The sequence below is a fragment of the Leptodactylus fuscus genome, chromosome 11 (genome assembly GCF_031893055.1).
Source record: "Leptodactylus fuscus isolate aLepFus1 chromosome 11, aLepFus1.hap2, whole genome shotgun sequence".
NCBI lineage: Eukaryota > Metazoa > Chordata > Amphibia > Anura > Leptodactylidae > Leptodactylus > Leptodactylus fuscus.
The window spans coordinates 17,091,304-17,114,202 of record NC_134275.1 but is presented as its reverse complement, the minus strand read 5'-3'; the positions used below and the strand labels follow the sequence as shown (position 1 = coordinate 17,114,202).

Genomic DNA, 22,899 nt, shown 5'->3' with positions numbered 1-22,899 from the left:
AGAATATGCAAATCTGACTTCCATGATGTAATTAGGATGCCAGCGCCCTCTGTTGGTGTGCATACTTGAGGCACTGGCATCCTAATTACGTCATGGAAGTCAGATTTGCATATTCTTCCCATGCTATAATATGCACCTATATAAGAGGAATGACTGATATCATTTGTAAACGCTCCCTTGTGTGCCTTGTGTCGGTGTGTGTGACCCCATGTTAATGGCACGGTTTGGCAAGGGTTGCAGGAGAGGAGTTGAGAGCAGAACTTGGAGGAGCCATTGGCAATTGGTAAGGAGCCACCTTGAGTGATGGGACAGCGGCAAGACATGGTGGGACTGATGTTAAGTTCAGACTAGAGTTTGGCTTTCTATTCTTTGGGTCCCCAAGCCGACTCCCCGAACGGAATACCGAACACAGATGTGAACCAGGTCTAAGTACTCCAAATCCCAAAACATGAAGAAAACTCTTGGCGTAAAAAAAAGATGGTCCTAATTAGAGATGAGCGAGTAGTACTCGATCGTACTCCATGGAGTACCACTCGCTATTCGAATGGAAAAGTTCGATGCAGAACCAGCATTGATTGGCTGAATGCTATACAGTCGGCCAATCAACGCTGGTTCCTCTCCTACCTTTAGAAGTCTTCTCCGTGCAGCTTCCCTGCGGCGTCTTCCGGCTCTGAATTCACTCTGCCGGGCATCGGGCCTGGGCAGAGCCGACTCCGCATGTCTGCTTGTAATGCGGACATGTGCAGTCGGCTCTGCCCAGGCCCAATGCCTGGCAGAGTGAATTCAGAGCCGGAAGACGCCGCAGGGAAGCTGCACGGAGAAGACTTCTCGGAGGATCCAGCCCGACCCTCACTCGTGGACTTGGTAAGTATAATTTGATTGAACGTTGCCTACCCCTGAAACGAGCATTTTCCCCCCATAGACTATAATAGGGTTCGATATTCGATTTGATTAGTCGAATATTGAGGGGCTACTCGAAACGAATATCGAATATCGAACATTTTACTGTTCGCTCATCTCTAGTCCTAATATGTGTATCTGTAGGAAATTTACATTGTAAAGAGAGTAGAGAGTAAATTTAGATTGTGAGCTGCAGTTCCTCATACATGTGTAAGAGTTAGTTCACATCTGCGTTTGGTAATCCATTCGGAGAGTCTGAATGGGAACCCCCCTCCCCCCTGAACGGAATATCAAACGCATTTGCAAGCGGTGTGCAGTGAAAGCACACAGACCCCATAGACTTTAATGGGGTCCGTGTGCTTTCCGCGTGATGCCCACATGGAATATGTGGACAGAAAAGTAGATTGTGATCTACTTTCATGTCCACAACATTCGTGTGGGCAGCACGCAGCAAGCACACGGACCCCATTATAGTCTATGGGGTCTGTGTGCTTTCACTGCACCCCGCTTGCCAATGCATTTGGTAGTCCGTTCAGGAGGGTCCTCATGTGAACTCCCTGAGCGGATTACCAGACGCAGATTTGAACCAGGCATAAAATAAGACATTTAGATTGTGAAATTCGGATCTTCATATATGTGAGAAATAGGAAATTTAGATTGTAAGTTTCAGATCATATGTTCAAGTTGTTAAGCCCATTTGGTTTTTCACCCATCCTAATAGTAATACCTGAATCTTCATGTTCTCTATGTTGTTTCTTAAGTAAAAAAAAACACCCAGAAAAGTGCACCAAGCTATAGTATGTGAGTGCAGATTTTTGCCGTTTTGTGTGCTTCACCTGTCACGCTCCCGATATCTTCTCTAGCCATGATGCTACGTTTTTAAAAGCTTTATTTTGAAGCCTGGTTAGGGTCATTGACCATGATGTCCTGGTTGAGAGAACCACAGAGTGACAGCATGATTCTTGGATCCCATCCACAGTACAGCATGGCGTGCTGCTAAGATGAAATCACTTCGTAGTCCTATGTTTAACCTGTTAGTGACTAACCAATAGAGTTACTATGCAAGTCACTAATGTGCTTTATCCTGATACATACGACCTTCCTCCTCCACAGGGTCTCCAGCATCATGTGAAGCGGGTGCATAACTGTGTATTCGCAGGCATGCATCCCATCCTAATGCCCAGGATCTATTTAACCCTTTAGATGCTGCAGTACATTGGGACCACAGCATTTATATGGCTCCAGAAGGGGGACTCCCATCATTAGTCATTGGCAACATGATTGCAAGATACCGATACCATTACGTGGAAGGAGCGTACTCTTTACTCGGATTCTCTTACCTCTACACGTCTATTCTCAGATCAATAGATCGCACAAAGATTTAGATCACAGGTTAAGATTTTTAGACCTATTCTGAGATGGCCAGCGTCCACGTGTAGGGGCCAAAAATAAGACCAACAAGTGTTACAAGAGTTACAGATCATAGAACGTTCACGTCTGCCACAAATAGTTTTCCGTAATTGTTTGTAAATGAGCGCTCAGCTTGGCCTTTCTAAGGAACGTTAAATGTCAATCCTTCTTACATTTACATGCAATGGACTCTCAGTGCCGAGGTCTCATTTCCGTGCAAAGCGTTCTACATTGATTAGTTAATTTGTAAGAAGAAAACCTAGATTGTATTTAAGGTATAGCTAATATAGAACAGGCAGAATGTAACCGGACCAGATTACTGAACGTAGACGGTTTATCTCCCTTCTGTAAACAGAGCTTCACGCGTTGCTGTGGTCAGAGAGGGAGAGAACGCTGCTCGGTAGCCAAATACTTATACGTTAAAATAAATATCCAGATATTCGATGCGTAAAACCCTTGAAGGGAACGTTTAGGCAGGATTTATATTTGTGGTTTTTATTTCAGTTTTTGAGTCAATCCCAAGAGTTTGTGTAAAAGAAGGAGAATGCATCAGTCTTTCTTCTATACGTTTACTTACTTTTGTGTCCATCTTAGTGTTGGGATTACAAACCTGCAGCAAAAAGTGACCATGTGGATGAATAAGTATGGTGGTGATAGTGTCAACTATGGTGGTGGAGAACTAGGATCTCTACATGTTTGTCGCTCATTGACTGATTTTTGCTTTGTATATTATGGTTTACTAACCTCTGACCGCGACTTCGTCTGCGGGTTTTTGGCGCTGATGATCCGCCTGTATTCAGCAAATTCCTGCCATCGATGGTTTGCCTGCTCCAGAATTTTGGCAGCTCTTAAGCTGGACTGCCGCTGAACTTGTTCCTCACACCGTGTCTGTGATTGTTCCGGCATCTCAGCAGCTCACTGGGATGCGATATAATGAGCGCGTTGTTGGTGTTGATAATCCGCGTTTCAGCAACTGTGAAGCTAACCTGCTGCTGAACTTGTTCCTCACACCATGCCTGTGATTGTTCCGGCATCTCGGCAGCTCGCTGGGCCGCCATATAATGAGCGTGTTGTTGGCGCCAATGATCCCCCTCAGCTCCGCTTGAGGAGAACTCAGTGACTTCTGGCTTCCTTCATAGCTCTCGTTGTTTTAGAGTTTTGCAAGAAATTAGATTTTCTTTTTTAAAACTAGCAAACTGCCAATTTGGATTAAAGGTATTTTCCCATCCAGTGTGTGTGCATATTGCCTGGAGCTGATCAGATAATATGCAAATGCATTTATAAAATCTACTGAGGTTTAGCTGAGTGTTTACACATATAGATAACAGCCCTGGCTTTTTCAGAAGCTGAAATAAGCTGCTGCAGGAACAGTGTAATATAGTATGTGAACATAAATTCATAACAGAGAAAACGAAGCAGCGTCACCACTCTCAAAAATTATTAGTTGATCAATATTAAGGAATAATGCGGCAATCTCAACAGTAATATGGCGCCTCTTTCGACCCAATCAATTATGGGGAGTATTGACGGGTTACAAAATATCCCGGCAAATACACGGTCGGGTGCTCACTGTTAAATAGTCCAAAAAAGTCCAAAAATGCAACAAAAAAAATGTAGAAAAAAACAGGGCACTCACCGACCAATGGGTAAAACTTGACAAACTTTTATTTCATTTTCTTAAAAACATCATGGCACTCACATATGGGAATCAGATCAGATGGAACAAGATATAGCTTCCAGGAAGCCTGATGAAGTGCACTATGCACGAAACGGTCGTTGCTTCAGCTATATCTTGTTCCATCTGATCTGATTCCCGTTTGTGAGTGCCATGATGTTTTTAAGAAAATGAAATAAAAGTTTGTCAAGTTTTACCCACTGGTCGGTGAGTGCCCTGTTTTTTTCTACGTTTTTTTTGCATAAATTCATAATAGTCGTGAAGCCATGTCATTTACCAGGATAAAAAGTAGCCTATGTGTTAATCGAGGTTACAAACTATCTATGTGCCAAATTTCATTCAAATCTGTTCAACTGATTTTGCGTGATTGAGGAACAAACATCCAAACACACAAACTTTCACATATATTAGTAGGATTATAAATCATGACCACATCATTAATACATTTTCTAGATTGGATTTCTGTATATAGCGCTAATTCTCTACGCTCGCTCGCATGCTATCTATTCCAGCAGACACAGCCACCACAGCTACACCGTGCAGTTCCTACCTCTCCATGTAGCCATGCACATCCTCCTGCTACTGACACAGCTGTGCCTGCGCTTAGGACAGGCATACCCTCCCTCCTTGCAACATGAAAGCCTAACGTGAGCACCAGTGGACCTTTCCAGGAAATCCCACGAAACCCTGGGCTATTCATAGTACTTTACAGCGCCTGAGCAATATAGGATCTCAGCTAGCTGGTTCCTGCAAGGGTATCTTATTTCTGTGCGTCTGCTGGTTTCTCGTTTATTGACCTGATCCTGTTTCCAGACTTTGGAAGTCTAAAGAACAGGGTCAGAATCAATAGCAACGTATGACCTCTGCCTGTCCCTGACCGGTGGAGCTGAGTTGCCCGTTCTGACCTTCTGGCTTGCCTGTGCCCTGCCGCCTGGCACAGTACAGTAGCTGTGGAAAACTTAGTAAATACCGGCTGCTATGTCCATTATAGTGACACCTACGTATCTGAAAAAGAATGTAAAAAATTCAGACCCTGTTTCTCAAAAATAGCAGATCCTATATTGGCAAGGGTTGGTCTCTACAGGCATAGGCAATGGGTGTACATGTATTTATGGACTGACTACTGTAAAGCTACTTCTTATTATGTTTAATACTAGATATACCCGCGACTTCGTCCGCGGACCCCCCTTCCTTGCACGAACCATGTGCAGCGCGGCCCGTTGGCCCCCCCACGGCTCTTTTCTTGTGGCCACCATGGTCCCCTCCCACACCCTGGTGTGGCGGGACCCCACAGCCCTGCTGCTCTGGCCCCGGCTCCCCACCTAGCACCCACCCGCGCCCCCTGGTCTCCCCTTATCTCCCACCCGCGCCCCCTCCCCCCTTTAGAGCCTACAGTCACCTTCCACATCTCCCCCCTGCCCCCACCACCACCAACCACCCGTGACCCCAGTCACCCGCCCACCTCCCCCTTTAACCTGTGCAATCGGCCTCCCTCCTACTCACCCTCTGCCCTCTGGTCCCAACCCCCCACCAAAAAACCCCTCCAGGCCTCCTCCCTAACTCCCAGCACCTCCCCTAAACCACCAACCCCCCCTCTTTCTCCTACCCAGCACCTCTCTCCCCCCCCCAGCCCCCTACACACCAACTCTTGTAAACCCCCACCACCATTACTAAGGAAACTGGCGATCACGGAACCTCCAGCACTCACCTTGCATATGCTGGGGATGTCTGTGTGTAGTGACCGTGACATGAGAGTGAGTGCTGTCTGTGCTGTCTGTTCCCGGCCACACAGTACGCGGGTACGGGCAGCTGTGGGCTTGAGGCCTGGTCGTGCTGCTGTATGTAATGCCAGCATTAGACGATATGTGGCTGGCCGGCATGTGAGCAGCGTTGGGAACATGCAGGCAGCCGCCATGTTCAGGCAAGTGTCCTCGCGCACTGGTCACGGCCACATTTCGGCGCTAACCTATGGGGCCGCTGTGCTGTCACCCCCGCACCGCCATGCACCAATCGGAGTTGCGTGTCACTACCTGCACTGACCTCAGGGCCGACAGTGGACCCGGAGCCAACTTTTGAGGGTCGCGGTGGCGATTTGGGGTGAGTGAGACACGTTTAAAGTAGCCTATGTATCCTTCATGGCCAATATGTAGATGTGTGTGAAATTTCAAAGCAATCCATTCAGCGGTTTGGGTGTGATTGAGGAACAAACATCCTTTGGCTCAAAAAAAGGCAACAAAATCTGCAACAAAAAAGCTGTGTTTCCGCAACGTGGGGCCTCAGCCTTAAAGTTGCTCAAGTTTTTCACAACACTAAACACATCATTCAGGAAAAACTAAAGACCAGGTAGGAACCGAGGGCCATCGGGTAATTTGCAGCACTTGAAGGGGTTCCCTCTTGTTGCTGCTATTTGAGAGACAAATGCTAGAACTTGGAGCTAAGGAATCTCACCCTGGATGTTCGGGATTTACCGGATGGGAATCTCCCTCTCCGTGTACACAGATACACAGTTGCTCAACTTCATCTACCGGCAGGAAATGTCGTTATAGGATTGTAATTGATTCTCTAGCGAATCGTCCATGTAAAACACTGCACAGCTTGAAGGTAATTCTTCATTATTCTTTCTGCACAGAGTAAATATCTGCATATGCAGGAAAACACATGTCTTTTTGGCTGCCAAGACCAAAAATTATTCTACCTCTGTTACTTTTCTTTATTGGAATCTTGGCTTCACGTTTTGCCATGAAAATGTCACCAATCTAAAGTCAAAGTTCCTTGAATATTAAGATAAATGGATAAACTAAACAAACACAGCCAACACTAGGAAACGGTATGATACTGAGTAACCAGACCACGGAATACGTTGCTGGATCTAATATGGAGCGTGCTTGACCTTTCTGTTATTATATTGTGTAACATGACTAATAAAATGGTCTAGTAAGAGCTGTGACCTAAATCCAAACCCCATTCACCCTCACTCCCATTAAGGACACTGACACGTTAGTTGGAAGTAAAGGCCACAGCGGCCAATTTTATTAAAACCATTAACAAATATCCTTGACTAAATTTGAAAATAACAATAACATTATGCATAACATCACCATAATCCTCCCCCACGATAACTCCACCCCGACATAAGGAGGGGTCTCTGAAGGCAATATTTTTACCCCCATAAGAACTACAACAAATTCCGGCTATTACCCCTGGCCGTGCACTCCTAGCCAAAGGGCACCCACACCGGAGTGTAAACCCGTCCTGGGTACCCTGCCTCAGGACTTATCAACCCTTAAATTTCAAACTATCATCCCTACATAAAGTGGGTGGAGCTAACCCCCCTTTTGGTCCTCCACCCGCGCTTTGCCTACAAAGACCCCTCCTGACCATGCCACGACGAACGGGAGTGACTCCTTACACCCGTTCGTCTCCCCACACCCGCAAAGCTCGCTCAACACCGTCCCGAATGCCCAACAGCCACATGTCGATACCAATGGCATTAAGATGTACGCCATCAGGCCGAAAAAGATCAGGGGACGCAACCTCCAGCTCGCGATGCCGAACCACCACCCCACCGTTCCTAGCCACAAACCGACCCACTGCCCGATTAAGCTTGATCCGGGCCTTATTAATGCCCGCGACCGAACGAGCATGCCTCCAGGACAACCGAGGAACAATGTCTGACCAAACTACTAGAAGACCGGGAAAGGTCGCCCATAAGCGCAGAAGATCCAACTTAATATCCCGAGTCACCTCCCTAGACGCCCTCAGCCCCAAATCATTCCCCCACGGCGTGAATGACTAAAACATCAGGAGCCCTATCCATATCGACAAAATACTGTAGCTCACCCAGAAGTCGGTACCACAGCAAACCCCTAACCCCGATCCACTTGATCTGCACCTCCGACCTTGCGAAACCCAACTGCCGACCCGACGGCCGAGCATCAGCACGAACTCCTCCCCAGTACACATAAGAATGGCCAGCGATCCAGACCAAACAGGGAGACGAACCTGCAACAGAACAAACAAAATATAAAAACAACCCCATGATGTTAAAAGAAAACCAACAACCAAAAACTACCCTGACCAATCATAGCAGATGAGGCCTAACATACAAGCGAAAACGATCCGATTCCCACCTCCCAATACGGCGGATAACCTCCGCAGGCAAACCCCACCGTGCCGCCTCAGTGGCAGCCCCAATCCGAAAGGAATGGGAACTGAAATCCACCGAGGAAAGCCCCAGTAATGCCAGACCCTTCCGCAGCACCTGCACAAATTGAAATTTTGACAAACAAGACAGATTAGCATGCACTAGTAATGCCGCACCACCCTCCGGCCGCAGACGCAAAAAGGCCTCATTACACCCCACCGGACAGACCACAGACCCTTGCAACCTATGCAACCGGACCACCAAACCCCTACCCTCCTGGTCAGTCTTAGACCGACGAATGCGGCAAACCAACTCATCCCCCGACAAACGGCAATCCCCCAGCAACAGCCCGCCCGGGCACACACGACTAGGAGACACCAACTCGGAAACCCGAAAGGCCCCAAAAAACGCCAGCGAAAAAGCTAAGCTAAACAACGCCACCTCATACTCCGACAGGCACACGCGACCAAGAACTCCCACCAGGTCCCGCACAATCACAAAGGACAACGGGCGCCTACTATCCCTGACCGAAGATCCCCTGCGAAAGCCCTTAACGGCCTGGCGCACCAGAAAAGACTTAGTGCAATCACGAAAACCTTTAAATTTAAACCAAAAAGCTAACGCAGACAGCCTCCGGGACAAACCCGACGGAGATACCCCAGAACCAAAAGCCAAACCCACAAACACCAGCACGGACACCTCAAAATCATCAGGAACCCCCCCCCCACCGTGCAGTTCCCGCAACAGCGCCTCCCACTCCGACCAAACCTTAGCATACCCCGACCACGTCGAGTCCCCCAAAGACCTCCTCACCAGCGACAAAGCCATACTCAAACCAGGGACCACAGCTCCTCCGGGCAAGGGATACCCTCCTCGTCCGCTTCCGGCGCCACCTCCCGAAATCTGTCCCACTGGAAACGAGAAAGGGAATCCGCTATAACATTAGAAACCCCTGGCAAGTGTACAGCTACAAAGTGCGCATTAAGCTCGAGTCCCCGCAGCACCAATGCACGCAACAACCTCACCACAGGAGGGGAATGAGCAGACTGTGAATTAATGGCCTGTACTACCCCCAAATTATCACAGAGAAAACGGACCCGGCGATCACGCAACCGGTCACCCCAAACAAACGCAGCCACCACTATCGGAAACAGTTCGAGCAAGGCCATATTCCGCACCCACCCATTAGACCGCCAAGTCAGAGGCCACTCCCCTGCGCACCACTGCCCCTGGAAATAAGCCCCGAACCCATGAGCCCCAGACGCGTCCGTGAACAGATCCAAATCTTGATTGGAAACCAGCGCACCTTGCAACAGCGACCGACCGTTATACCTAGCCAAAAATCCCTCCCAAACCAACAAATCCTCCCGCAAATCCGCCCCCAAACGCACAAAATGAAATGGGCGCCGCACACCCGCCGTAGCAGTAGCCAGGCGACGGCAAAACACCCTCCCCATGGGCATAATGCGACAAGCAAAGTTCAGGTGTCCCAACAAGGATTGCAACTCACGCAACCAAAGTTTCCTCTGCCGCACCGCCCGCCCTACCAACTCCCGCAAAGCAACCAACTTGTCATCTGGCAATCTGCACTCCAACCGTTCAGTATCAATGACAATGCCTAAAAACTTAACCACCGTAGTCGGACCCTCCGTCTTGTCCGGTGCCAACGGGACTCCAAAATCGTGGCAGGTATCCTCCATGGCCTGTAACAGCAAGGGGCATACCCACCTGCCAGGGGGACCGATAAACAAAAAGTCGTCAAAGTAGTGCAACACCGAGTCAACCTGCACTCGGTGCCGCACTACCCACTCCAAAAAGGTGCTGAACTCCTCAAAGTAAGCACAGGAGATCGAGCACCCCATTGGCAAACACTTGTCAACAAAATAACCCCCCTGCCACTTACACCCCAGAAGGTGGAAGCTGTCAGGATGCACCGGTAAAAGACGGAAGGCCTCCTCAATATCAGTTTTAGCAAGCAACGCCCCCTTGCCATATCGACGCACCCAAGCCAAAGCCGCATCAAAAGACGCATAAGACACTGCACACAACTCAGGATCAATCCCGTCATTGACAGAACTCCCCTCAGGATGAGACAAGTGGTGAATGAGGCGGAATTTGTTAGGCTCCTTTTTGGGCACCACCCCCAAAGGTGAGACCCGAAGACCAAACAAAGGCGGCACCGAAAACGGGCCCGCCATACGGCCCAATTCCACCTCCTTCGCCAACTTAGCCGACACCACCTCAGGGTGCGCCAATGCCGACGCCAGATTTTTAGGCTCCCCCCCACCCCCCAAATTAGAACACGGAATACTAAAACCTACAGAAAACCCCCGAAACAAACGCGCGGCCGCCGCCCTATTTGGATATTGCCCTAGAAACTCTACCATCCTTTCCACATTCACCGGAGTCGCCCCTCTTGTTGTCAGCATCCCCCCCTTTACCCTTTCCCTTCTTAAAACAGCGCGTGAGGGGGTGATACCCCCCACAACCGGAGCACTCGTGCTTAAAGCGACAGTCTCCCCCGAACTTGCACTGCCCTTCATTATACTGCCAACAGCATCGTCTACCTGCTCCCGCCGACCGCCCCGCCGTGGACCCAGAGCCGCCGGCCCCGTCTCGAAAGGACTGACCCCCACCAACCCGGGAAGCCGCCATCAATTTCATCCATGAGCTAATATCTTTGTGGTCCCAACGCAAGGAGGGACGCACTGCCTTACGCTGACGGAAGTGTTCGTCGTACCTCAGCCACGCGTTACCCCCATAGACCCGATACGCCTCACCAATAGAATCAAGGTAGCAAAATAAGGCCGAACAACTGTCCGGCGCTTTTTCCCCCACCACACTGGCTAGGATGCAGAAGGCTTGAAGCCAGTTCGAGAAGGTACGAGGAATGAGCCTATAACGGCGCCGTTCCTCCTCCTCCTTTTTGCACTCATCTGGCTTAACCCGATCTAAATTAAATTTTTCAAGATGGAGTAGGGAGAAAATCTCCACATACTCCCCCTTCCAGATCCTTTCCCTCACCTCCTGTTTCAAGTGGGCCCCTAACGGCCCCTCAAAACACACATAAACCTCCGCCTTGGCGGAATCCGCCAGGCGAACATCATCCTTAGACTTCGCCGCCTCCGTCCCAGCAGCAGCAACTTCCCCACCAGACCCTAAAACCTCCGCCGCACCCCCAGCTACCACCGGATCCACAGCCGCAGATCCCCCACCATCACTGACAGCCGCCGATTGCGCCGCAGATGACCCAACAGCACCGCTAGCCGGGGCCCCGCAACCACACGCCACCCCAGAAGCACCGAAGGCCCCGGACGCGCCGCCTCCCAAACACTAACAGGGAACCCCCTACCAAACCCCCCCCCCCAGCACACACAAACTGTTGAAAACCTTGGAAAAAACCCTGCATGTTAGCAAAAAATAGGGCCGGATCTCCCCCCCCCAACCCCCCCCCCCCCCTGGAGTTGCAGAAGGGGTGAAGGTCCACTCACCAGCTCGAGCGGGGAGGTCCCCGGCAGCCGTCCCTCCCGACGTCAGACCACCTCCAGGCAGCGAGGAAGATGAAGGTCCAGGGTATGAGGCCGGCACAGAGCCACCCGCAGTGGAAGCAGCAGCAGCAGGAGGATTCAGCGTTGGGCTGCTCCTGCAGCCAGCCCACTCACCGGGCGCAGCAGGATCACTAGGCCGCGTTGGAGGGGGCGGGGCCGCAGCTTCAGCCTCCTCCCCCTCTCCGGAATCAGCGTCGTCGTCATCGGAAGGGGCGGGGCTATACCCGGAAGCACCCGCCCCGCTGCCAACCAGCACAGAGGAACCGCAAGATGGCCGCCGGCCAGGAACTTCCGGCAAGGCCGCAGCTCCACCATCCAGGCTTGAGGCCCGGCCCCCGGACTGGGAAGCCTGAAGAGACTGGAGGGAAGTATCCAGAGGCTCCGGAGCGCCGCCGGACCTCCGCTCTCGACGGGCACGCCCCCTGCTAGGCACATCAGCAGGGGAAGCAGCCGCAGCAGCACCAGCAGGATCCCGACGCCGGGGGGAGGGGGACACGCGCCTGGATCCCCCCGGAGCCGCACGCCCAGGCCGCACACATGGATTCCTCCCCACGCTGCGCCCAGCCGACAGAGGAGGCCGACCAGGAGACAGCGCAGAAGGGTCCCTGATGGGGCTCCGACGGCGACACCTGGGCTGCGGGGACAGCTCAGGACTGAGCCGTTCAGGAGGTCGGGCACGCCGTCTGGGCGGCCGCAGATCCCCTCCAGAGGCAGGAGAAGCAACCACCGGAGGGGCCCCCAAGAAACGCTCCCGAAGCCAGCCAGGGCCCTGAAGTTGAGCAGCCTGACGGATCTCCCGGAGCAGCGCGTCTATATCAGCCATGGTAGGAGACAACTTCACCCAACGATTCTCCTAGAGATAATGAGCCCTTCACTAAGCTACCATATTTACAAAATATCTAACCTTGACCCACCCCCTTGTCCCTAGTTTCACCCCTTCACCTTAACTTGCCCTAACTGCTCTCATACCATTTCTAGTCATGTGCTACACTCCACTACCCCTTCAGGTCCGTAACGTTCTGCCATCTGGACAGCAAGGCATAGACATTTACTGATCCAAACCTTTTGCGGTGGCCACCAGGGTGTTAGTGATGACATGATGTCTTACAGTAGTTTTGACCTGTTGTATCATTCTACTAATATTATAAATGTGAAAGTTTGTGTGTTTGGATGTTTGTGGGTTTGTGGGTTTGGATGTTTGTTCCTCAAACGGCTAAACGGATTTAGGTGAGATTTCACACATATACATATTCACTAGGAAGGAAAGACAGGCTACTTCTTAGGTTCCACACTCACCCAGAATCCCGACCGTGACCGGAGAACGTTCTCTCTGCCTCCGCTGCAGGCCATGAGATGACATCATCACAGGTCTTTCAGCTGGGCTCTGATTGCTTGGCTGCAGTCTGTGGGCAGGCCGCAGGGAAAGCTGAGCGGCCTGATACATTGGTGGCATTGCGTAGGCGGCACCAGTGAGCAAGTCCGCCGGAGAAAATGGCAGCGTCTCCCGGCTCCGGAGCGACGCCGCCAAGCCGGCCGGCAGCGTGGAGCCGGCATAAGTTCTGCCCGCGTCACCACACACCAGACGGCCGCATCGTCACCCGTAACTTGCCGTCTGGACGAACACCCGCGGAAGAATGGACACATACCTCCACACCACCTTTTCAGTGACTACAGCGGCTCCAGGTAGCGGTTGCTGGCTTCGGGGGCTAGGGGGGGGTCTGGGGATGAAGAGAGTTGGGGGGGGGGGATGTTGGGGGTCTAGAGATAAAGAGGGTTGTTGGTGGGGGGGTTAGGGGGAAAGGGATGTTGGGGGTCCAGCGGGGAAAGGGGGGCCAGGTGTTCAAAGGTGGGCCCGCAGGGAACTGTGGTAAGGGTGCAGTGGGGGGTGCTTTGCATGTCTTCAACCGGCGGGGGCCATTGTCGCGAGCCACAGAGAGGGGCCGGTGGGGCGCACGGGCAGGACAGGCGGCAGAGGCTGTGCCACGGCGGTGGAGACACATGGGCTCGGGAGCGCCTGTGGGGGAAAGAGGCCAGGTGCATTGAGGACAGTGGGCCCGGGCGTGCGCAGGAGGTGGGTTGCGCAGGGGGTCAGGGAGCCGCGGACAAAGTCGCAGGTACTGCTAGTTGTCATATAATTTATAGTCTCCTATTGGTTTTCTATATTGATTAGTTTTGTGCTATAAAAATTGAAAACCAGGTTTTATAGACACTAAGTTAATAGTTCTGCTGTGATTCCAAATACAGTCATGAAAAAAACATAGTATGTGATATAAAAAAAAATATTATATGGGGCAGCATGGTGGCTCAGTGGTTAGCACTGTAGCCTTGCAGTGCTGGAGTCCTGGGTTCAAATCATGCCAGGAACAACATCTGTAAGGAGTTTGTATGTTCTCCCTGTGTTTGCGTGGATTTCTTCCAATACTATATGGGGCTCACAATCTACAAAAAATATATATATATTATACTATAGCCAAAACTATGACAAAAATGCAGAAGTATGTGAAAAATTAAATACATCCTTATTGCTTCCAAAGGATATGAGAGATTAAGTAGCAGCCTTTTATTAATCGATATTCAGCAAACTTATACAAGATGAAGTTTGGACAGTTTGCTGGTCTGCAGCATTCAGGCATGTAATAACAGAATACCAAAGATGAAAGACGCCACCAAGATCTCAGAGAAGCAATTGTTGATGCTCATCAATCTGGGAAGAATTGTAATGTCACTTGATAACAATTGGAAGTGCGTCATTCTATAGTGAGAAAAATTATTCACAAGTGGAAAACATTCAAGACACTTGACAATCTTATTATAAGTGGACGTCGCAGCAAAGTCACCCCAAGGCCAAACTGCAGTGTTCAGAGAAATTACATGAAAATAAAACATTTCTCTACAGGTCACAGTTACACTGGGTTCACACTACGGTGTTTGGGTTTCTGTCCTTCGAATTCACTTAGGGATGCAAAAAACGGAAACCCTATCAGATTAAAAATAGGAAATTATACATACTATACATGGAAATTACTGATAAGACCAAAGTAGAGATTTTTGGCCTCAATCATTTGTGAGACCATTTATCCAACCAGAATTTGACCAAAACTGGGAAAATGATCTCAAGCACACAGGCGATGGCAGAGTCAAAGTTCAGACTCAACCAGATTGCAATGCATGGGGACCCCCCTCCCCCCCTCGAATGGACTAACGAACGCATTGGCAAGCTGTGTACAGTGAAAGCACACGGACCCCATAGACTATAATGGGGTTCGTGTGTTTTCCGCACGGAACATGCGGACAGAAAAGTTGGCCATGATCTACTGTACTTTCCTGTCCGCATGACCCGTGCGGAAAGCACATGGACCTCATTATAGTCTATGGGGATCCTTGTGCTTTCACTGCACACTTGCAAATGCGTTGCAGACTGCCCCTGAACGGATTACCAATGCAGATGTGAACGAGGCCTTAATACATACAGCCATAAAATTCAAAGAGAGTATGAACTTAGATTTTTTCTCATGACTGTACACCCCTCTTATACATTAGAAACCAAAAAAGATGCATAACCATTGTAACAAATATTCAGAGACGAGTCAAACACCAATGTCATCAATGCAGATCTGGAACGGCATAAATAGTCTTGCAAACATGTTGCTGTGAAAGATCGAGGGGGCAACGCTCTAGGAGCTAAACTAGGAGGCAAAACAGATTTTGGGGAGAGGTCTGTATACTCATTTTATGCACAGTGTGTAAATCTTTATACTATATTGTAACTGTATAGCATAGTTGCAGTTGCATTTAGTTCTTGCATTTGATCTTGGACTTGTTTGTAGGATTAATTGTCCAGTTTCGGTGTGACTTTGTTAATATACTGTAGATACGTTGTTACTTTTATGTACATTAGGTTATAATAGTCATTAATAAAAGTGTATTTCTTCATACTAGAGGTTTGACGCTGTCTTTTATAGGAGCTAGCCTTGAGATATGTTCACATGACTCACACAATACAATGTACATAGAATATGCGCCAATTTTACGTGCAATTCTTGATTTAAATTGGAACTCTCACTGCAGTTTATATTATGCAGGTTACATATTAAGGCTGAGATCTCATGTAACACAGATTTTTTATTGTGCTTTTTTGAGCCAAAGCCAGGACTAGATTGAACAGAAGTTAGAAGTATAAGAGCTTTCTATATATTTCCAATTCCATTTGTGGCCACTCTTGGCTTTAGCTCAAAAAAACACAACAAAATTTGCAACTAAAAAAAAAAAAATGCATTTCTGCAACGTGGGGCTTCAGCCTAAAGTGGATTTCATCCAAAAATCATGGCAAGTTATTACATAAGGAGAATCTGTATTTGGATCCCCAGGATATCTAACAAATCCCCAGGATTCTTTATTGAATTTTTCCATGCAAAAAAAAGGCCATTGTGTGACAACTACCTGCCAAGTGTTCCTCTGTTAGTGGAGCAGTCCCTACTTTTGTCTTGACTATCTCTGTCCATTTTGTTTATTAAGGCTGAGGCCCCACGTTGCGGAAACACAACTTTTTTTTGTTGCAGATTTTACTGCGGTTTTTTGAGCCAAAACCAGGAGTGGATTGAGCTGAAGGTAGAAATATAAGAGCTTCTCTTATATTTCCCATTCCTTTTGTATCCATGCTTGGGTTGTGGCTCAAAAAACCGCAGCAAAATCTGCAACAAAAAAAGCTGCGTTTCCGCAACGTGGACCCCACACTGCAGAAAAACTGCAGTTGCGGAAAAAACTGCTATTTTTTGTTGCAGATTTTGCTTTGTTTTTTGAGCCAAACCCAGAAGTAGCAACAAAAGAAATTGGAGATATAGAGGAAGTCAATCCACTCCTTGACTTTTTGGTCAAAAAGCTGCAGCAAACTCTTTAACAAAAACAGTAGCTTTTCCGCAACGTGAAGCCTTAGCCTAAATGTCCCGCTTTTTGATATTGGAAATTGAGAGTGTTAACGCTATTAAACATATTGCTCCAAAGGGGCAAAACAATGGCCCAGTGATCAGCATTGCAGCCTTGCAACACTGGAGTCCTGGGCTCCAATCCCGCCAGGAACAACATCTGCAAGGAGTTTGTATGTTCTGCCCGTATTTGTGTGGATTTCCTCCCATTCTACAAGGACATACTGATAGGAAAAAAATGTACATTGTGAACCCTATATGAGGCTCACAATATACATTGAAAAAAAAATAAAATCTTGTTCCATAAACTATACGGTGCTCCGATTTATATAATACATATGTTATAATTTGTTGCTTGTCAGACCTTATCTGGATTCAAACTTTGCTTATATTATATATATATATATATATATATATATATATATATATATGTATATATATATATATATATATATATATATATACTGTATATTATTATTATATATATTATAACTATTTAATCATATCAATGTACAAACCAACCTTAAACTTTTACCCAGTTAGCTATAAGCACCCCTCGCTGACATTCCAAAAAGTTGGGAGGTATGCAAATGTAGGAAAAGGAGATCTGAAAGCCGACAGCCCTGTGGCTTATGTTGGCGCTATCACAGTACATATCAAATGTTGGATACTGGATAATCACTCAGCAGTTATTTCAATAGCCTCCTCCATCTACTACGCCCCTAGGATTTTAGGCAAGTGCTGTGTATCCAGGATACTTCACATATAACAAACAATACTATGATGAGGAAGTTGAACTCTACGGTGTTCCAAAATTCCTTACAATGCTTGGCCAGCTGCTGTGATTTGTGAGCTGTCAGAGCTGTATCTTGCATGTTCCTCAAGTTGCATTAGAGACAATGTTAATCTCTCAGATCATAGAACAGTGAAAAACAATATACTGTATAATCACATTTGATACATATTCTTTCTACAAAATGAGGTTTCGCCACCACAGAGATACTTAGGATATCGATAAGATAGTACATAAATATTTAAAGGGATCCTATCATTCAGATGGTATTTTTTTGTGCCTAAAACGTAGGAATAGCCTTAAGAAAGGCTATTCTTCTCCTACCTTTAGATGTCTTCTCCACGCTGCTGCTCTGTAGAAATCCCGGTTTTTGCCGGTATGGAAATGAGTTGTCTCGCAGCACTGGGGGCGGGCCTCAGCGCTCAAACAGCACTGGGGGCGTCCCCATTGCTGTGAGAGAAATCTCCAGCGACGCCTCCATCTTCTTCAGGAACATCCTCTTCCTGTGTCTTCTTCTGCCGGAGGCGGTGAAACTGTGTAAGCGGCCATTTATCTTGTGCCCACGGGCTCTGCCCGAGGCCTACAAGTTTAACCGCCTGCACCAGAAGAAGACACAGGAAGAGGATGTTCCGGAAGAAGATGGAGGCGGCGCTAGAGAGTTCTCTCGCAGCATTGGGGATGTCCCCAGTGCTGTTTGAGAACTGGAGCCCGCCCCCAGTGCTGCGAGAGAACTCATTTGCATACGGACGAAAACTGGATTATATACCAAACGCCGGCACAGAGAAGACATCTAAAGGTAGGAGACAAATAGCTTTTCTTAAGGCTATTCCAACGTGTTCATTAGAAAAAGAGGTAGTTTAATGGTAGAATCCCTTTAAGGTTATTCCCAACATGTTAGGCACACAAAATTAGATTGGATCCCTTTAATAGCTAAGTGTCTATGACCTACGTTGAACAGCGATCGGATACTCCTCATATACATAGCAGACTTTTCATTATAACCATTATAACATAATATAAATATACATTATTGTTTTCATATCTCTCATATGGTATAAAAAATGGTTCCCTCATGAGCACCCACTATTCCTCGTCACCCATAGTACCTTTCTTCTTGTGCTGTTGTACTATCACTTGCACCTAACAATGGTGGCTAAGACACAACGTTGCAGAAACTGTTAGAACCAAACTGTTCCTGGAAGCCTTCTGGAGCCTGCCGCAACAAAGTCAAAGTCCCATAGACTGCAATACAGTTGTATAGCATTCTATGGGACTTACAATCAGAAGATCACACGGTCAAACCTCCTACGGGGGCCAATAAATAGTTGAAAAAATAAAGTGTCACCTGTGGGGCGGCTTTGCTTCTACGGCTCCTTTCATTCAATAAATAGGAACCTTGGGTGCAGGGCCGCAAAATTAAATAGGAATAGGACCTAGTCTATATTTTGCAACCTGGACTGTCTACCCACACATGGAACTGTTTGTTTCATGGTCTGTTGGGATTTGAACCCAGGAACTTCAGTGTCTGAGGTTGCAGCTCTTCCATCTGAGCTATTCAGCTTCCCAGGCAGCTCCTGAGCTGATCTGAGCCTAGTTCCTGATGTCTCTAGTTTCAGTTCCCGCCTCTCTGGTTTGCTCCACCCTATTCTCTGATTGAACTTCCTATATAAACCCAGCCTTGCACTTCCTGTCTTGTGAGATTATTATGATCTTGACCTGTAATTGAAGTGATGTGCTCCTGCTCTGCTGCTAATACTGATGCTCATCTTGTGCATCGTCCATTGGCCTCCTCTGGACTACGGTATTTGCCTTCTCCTCTAATACTACCGCTCATCCTATGTATCGACCATTGGCCTCCTCTGGACTACGGTATTTGCCTTCTCCTCTAATACTGACGCTCATCCTATGTATCCACCATTGGCTTCCTCCTGACGATGTTATCAGCATTGCAAATTACCCCAAGTGGTTGTAATAAAAGCCCCCAAACCAGACCTGGACTGTTACACGGTTATATGTATTTCATGTGTATAGATATAAATGGGTCAGTGTGCTATCCCCAGATAGCACCCTGACCAGTCATACAGTCGTCTGCAAGGGGGCTTAAGCTAAGGCCGCACATCGCGGAAACGCAGTGTTTTTGGCTGCTGCAGAAATGAAGTAGAAAAATTCAACATTTTACAGTACCAGCAATTAGAATGAGATTTTGGTTAACGTCATCCTGAGGTTTCAGGGAAAAAGCTGAATTTTCAAAAAAACATGCATTTCTGAAAAACTCTGCACGTAGCTGCTAAATCTCAATGCAGAGAAAAATGCAACAAAAACTCAATTAAAATGCAGATTTTTTTTTATTTTTTTATTTTTTTTTTATGGGGGAGGTCCACAGTAGTTGTTCTTCATCTTCCTGATTACACAGGCCTCATGCATGGGGAACAATTGCTAAAGCGATCATTCCCCTGTCATATTCTTTCATTGTCTATCAGCAGCTCAGCCCTTGGGTGAAGTGTTGCAATGGACCATCGGTGTCCCTCCGAAGTTATCAGATGACCTGATGATGGCAAACTGTCCTGCATTGGGTAATTGTTGGCAGTATCAGGCTCACTATTGGGAATGAACACTTGTTTGCACGTTTGTTCCTGATATGACTGCTAAACTGCTCTAATAGTGCCTTTAATTTGCACTATATGACTATTAGACCGGCCCATTATGACTTTTGGAAATGCACCACTACAGTTTTTGACACGGATCCAAAGTCAAAGGAAAAGTACAAGTCCTTCTTTAATATTTCCCATTCTTACGATTGTTGGCTTTGGCTCTGCTGCATCAAAAACTGACAAAAAAAAAACTGCGGTATTTTTCCTAGACATCCTATACGTGAAACGACCCATGTAACGCATAAACACTCTAAATATGTATCTCCTCCTGCTCGTGCTGTTCTTTTCCGCCTCATGCTGTTTTATGTACTCGAGAAGTATCTGTCTCTTCCCATCTGACTACTATTTATTGTATAACTGTAGACTGATTTGTTTTAAAAAATTTTTTGATGGAGGAGGTTTCTGCAGAGAGTCTACATGCACAGCAATAGGAGCTGTAGACCAATGGAAGGTGAGGAAAATGGCACCGTGAAAACACACGGACCCCATTATAGTCAATGGGGTCCATGGGTTTCCCAGGTGACTGGGTTAATGCATATGTGTGTGTGTGTGTGTATATATATATATATATATATATATATATATATATATATATATATTCGAGTATAAGCCGAATTTTTCAGCACAGTTTTCGTGCTGCAGAAGCCCCCCCCACCCCCCCCGGCTTATACTCGAGTCGGCAAAAAAAAATAATTTTCTTTTTAGGGGGGGGGGGGGGAGGTCTATGACCAGCAGCAATATCAATGTATAGAATCTCCCATAAAATAGTGGGGGGGGGGGGGGGGGAAAGGAAACTTTAAAAAAAAATTAAATTAAAAGTTGTAAATCCCTCCTTTCCCTAGAATAGACACAAAAGTAGAGAATGACTGTGAAACACAAACACATTAGGTCTCCCTGTGTCTGACAGTGCCCGGTCTACTGAATATAGGGGATCTGCAGTGCTCCTGTTCCGTCGGGAAGGGGTTAATAGGAGCACTGCAGATCCCCTATACTCAGCCAGACTGAATTCCAAGTGGGGGGAAAAAAAACAGTCCTCAAGCTCAGGGAAGGGGCAGACAGACAACCAAAACACCCCCTCCCCTTCCCCAGCACCAGCAGCTACTGCACCCAAAAACTCCGACCATTTTAATTTTTGAAATTTTCCAGTAGCTGCTGCATTTACCCCCCTCGGCGTATACTCGAGTCAATAAGTTTTCCCAGTTTTTTGTGGTAAAATTAGGGGCCTCAGCTTATATACGGGTCGGCTTATACTCGAGTATATAGCGAACTCCCCGAATGAAAACCCGTATGAATATATAAATAGACAAAAAAAAGTTAAAAAAAAAGAACAATACCGAGCAGCCCATAGTGCGATTCTGTTTGGTAACGGTCAAGTTGTTGGGACAAGAATGTCTCACCTTATGGAGTTGTGAAGTGGTCACAACTCCGCAACTGACCCAACGGTTAAGAATTATTGCACTTGAGGAAGGGTGATGTGTACGCCGGAAACGCGTTGTGTTGGGGTTTATAACTGTCAATAAAGCCATTTATCCAACCACATGGAGGGAGCGCAGTTCCTTTCAACCAAATTTCTTCTGTCGAGTCTGTGTTGCTGGTTCATTCCGCATATAGGAATACGGCCTTAGTAACTCGTTCTGTCGTAACATATTATCACTTGAATGCCTCCTGGATCTGGACATGTTCTTGTCTCACCAATGTGAACGTTGTTCCCCTGCAAGTCGGGGTTGAACTGTTTTGGATGATCTGCTGTGTATTTGCCATTGTGCTCTCCAGATAATCGTCTGATGAGCACCCATAGCTTGGAAACGCGTCAGGCGGAGTCAGGAAGAGACAAACTAGGGCAGTTGGAAGGGTAGCAGTTTTTTGTTTGTTGTGTGTGGGGGGTTTTTTTTGGACATCTAGGTGTTATTCAGGTACCAAGTATACCCATCTGACTCCTGGGAAATGACCCCTACCCATACTGCCCTTTGGTATCGGATAACTGTTCTACTTTTTTTTTTTTTTTTTTCTACATATTGGATTTTAAGACTGTTTCGGGTCCGATTTTTAAGATATATCTTGTAAATGTTAAGTTTTAATTAATTTCGAGGTATCTTTGCTTTTATCAGTTCTGAATGAGAGCTTAGCTTCAGTAACCTGACATGTCCACTAAACAGAGGACACATCTATGCTGTTCCAGCTCTGTATACAGTTTCGGCGTCGCGGCTCGTGCTATTAGATGATCGGTGGAGGTGTCAGATATAATACACCCACCAATTTGATATTCAAGACCTGTCCAAGAGACAGATTATCAATATGTTAATCCTAGAAAACCCCTTTAATGTTTCCAAAAAGGGTGATAAGTGCTTTCCTCGTCTAGACTCCCACATTGAAACTTCATAAACTTTTGCTAGTTGTACACAGAGCTGGCCAGCAAAGTCATTTTGTTTCTGTCGTAGCCAAAACTAACACATTAACATCCCATGTTTCTCTTGATCGGAACACGCTGTGCTCCAAGCGCGTTAGCCCAATTATACCTTGGTGCAGGTTTTAAGACAACTGGTATGGTAACTGTAATGTTAGTTCCTTTGTCTCTGGTAGAAACAAACAGCTTTGCTCCACAATAACATAAGTCTGATATTCCTGGGCTCAAGTTAAGGACTATTTAACTATTTAAGACTGACCCGAAGTAGTGTGATCACTCTCAGATCATATCTCTCCTGGAGGACATAAATAAATGAAAGTCTTTGCAAGGGAAGACGCAGGAGATGGCGCATCTATATGTGTCTATGTGATCTATAGGTGTCACTAACTTTGTATTAGGATGAACAAGAGATGATTTAATACTGTAATATATGGAACTTGAATATTGTTGTA

At 47.1% G+C, this 22,899-nt stretch overlaps 1 protein-coding gene across 2 annotated transcripts in view; it reads left to right on the top strand.

Moving 5' to 3' along the window:
* AR (androgen receptor) overlaps positions 1-22,899 on the top strand; it is a 221,744-nt gene that overhangs the window by 98,584 nt on the left and 100,261 nt on the right. The gene's annotated exons all lie outside the window — the stretch shown is intronic.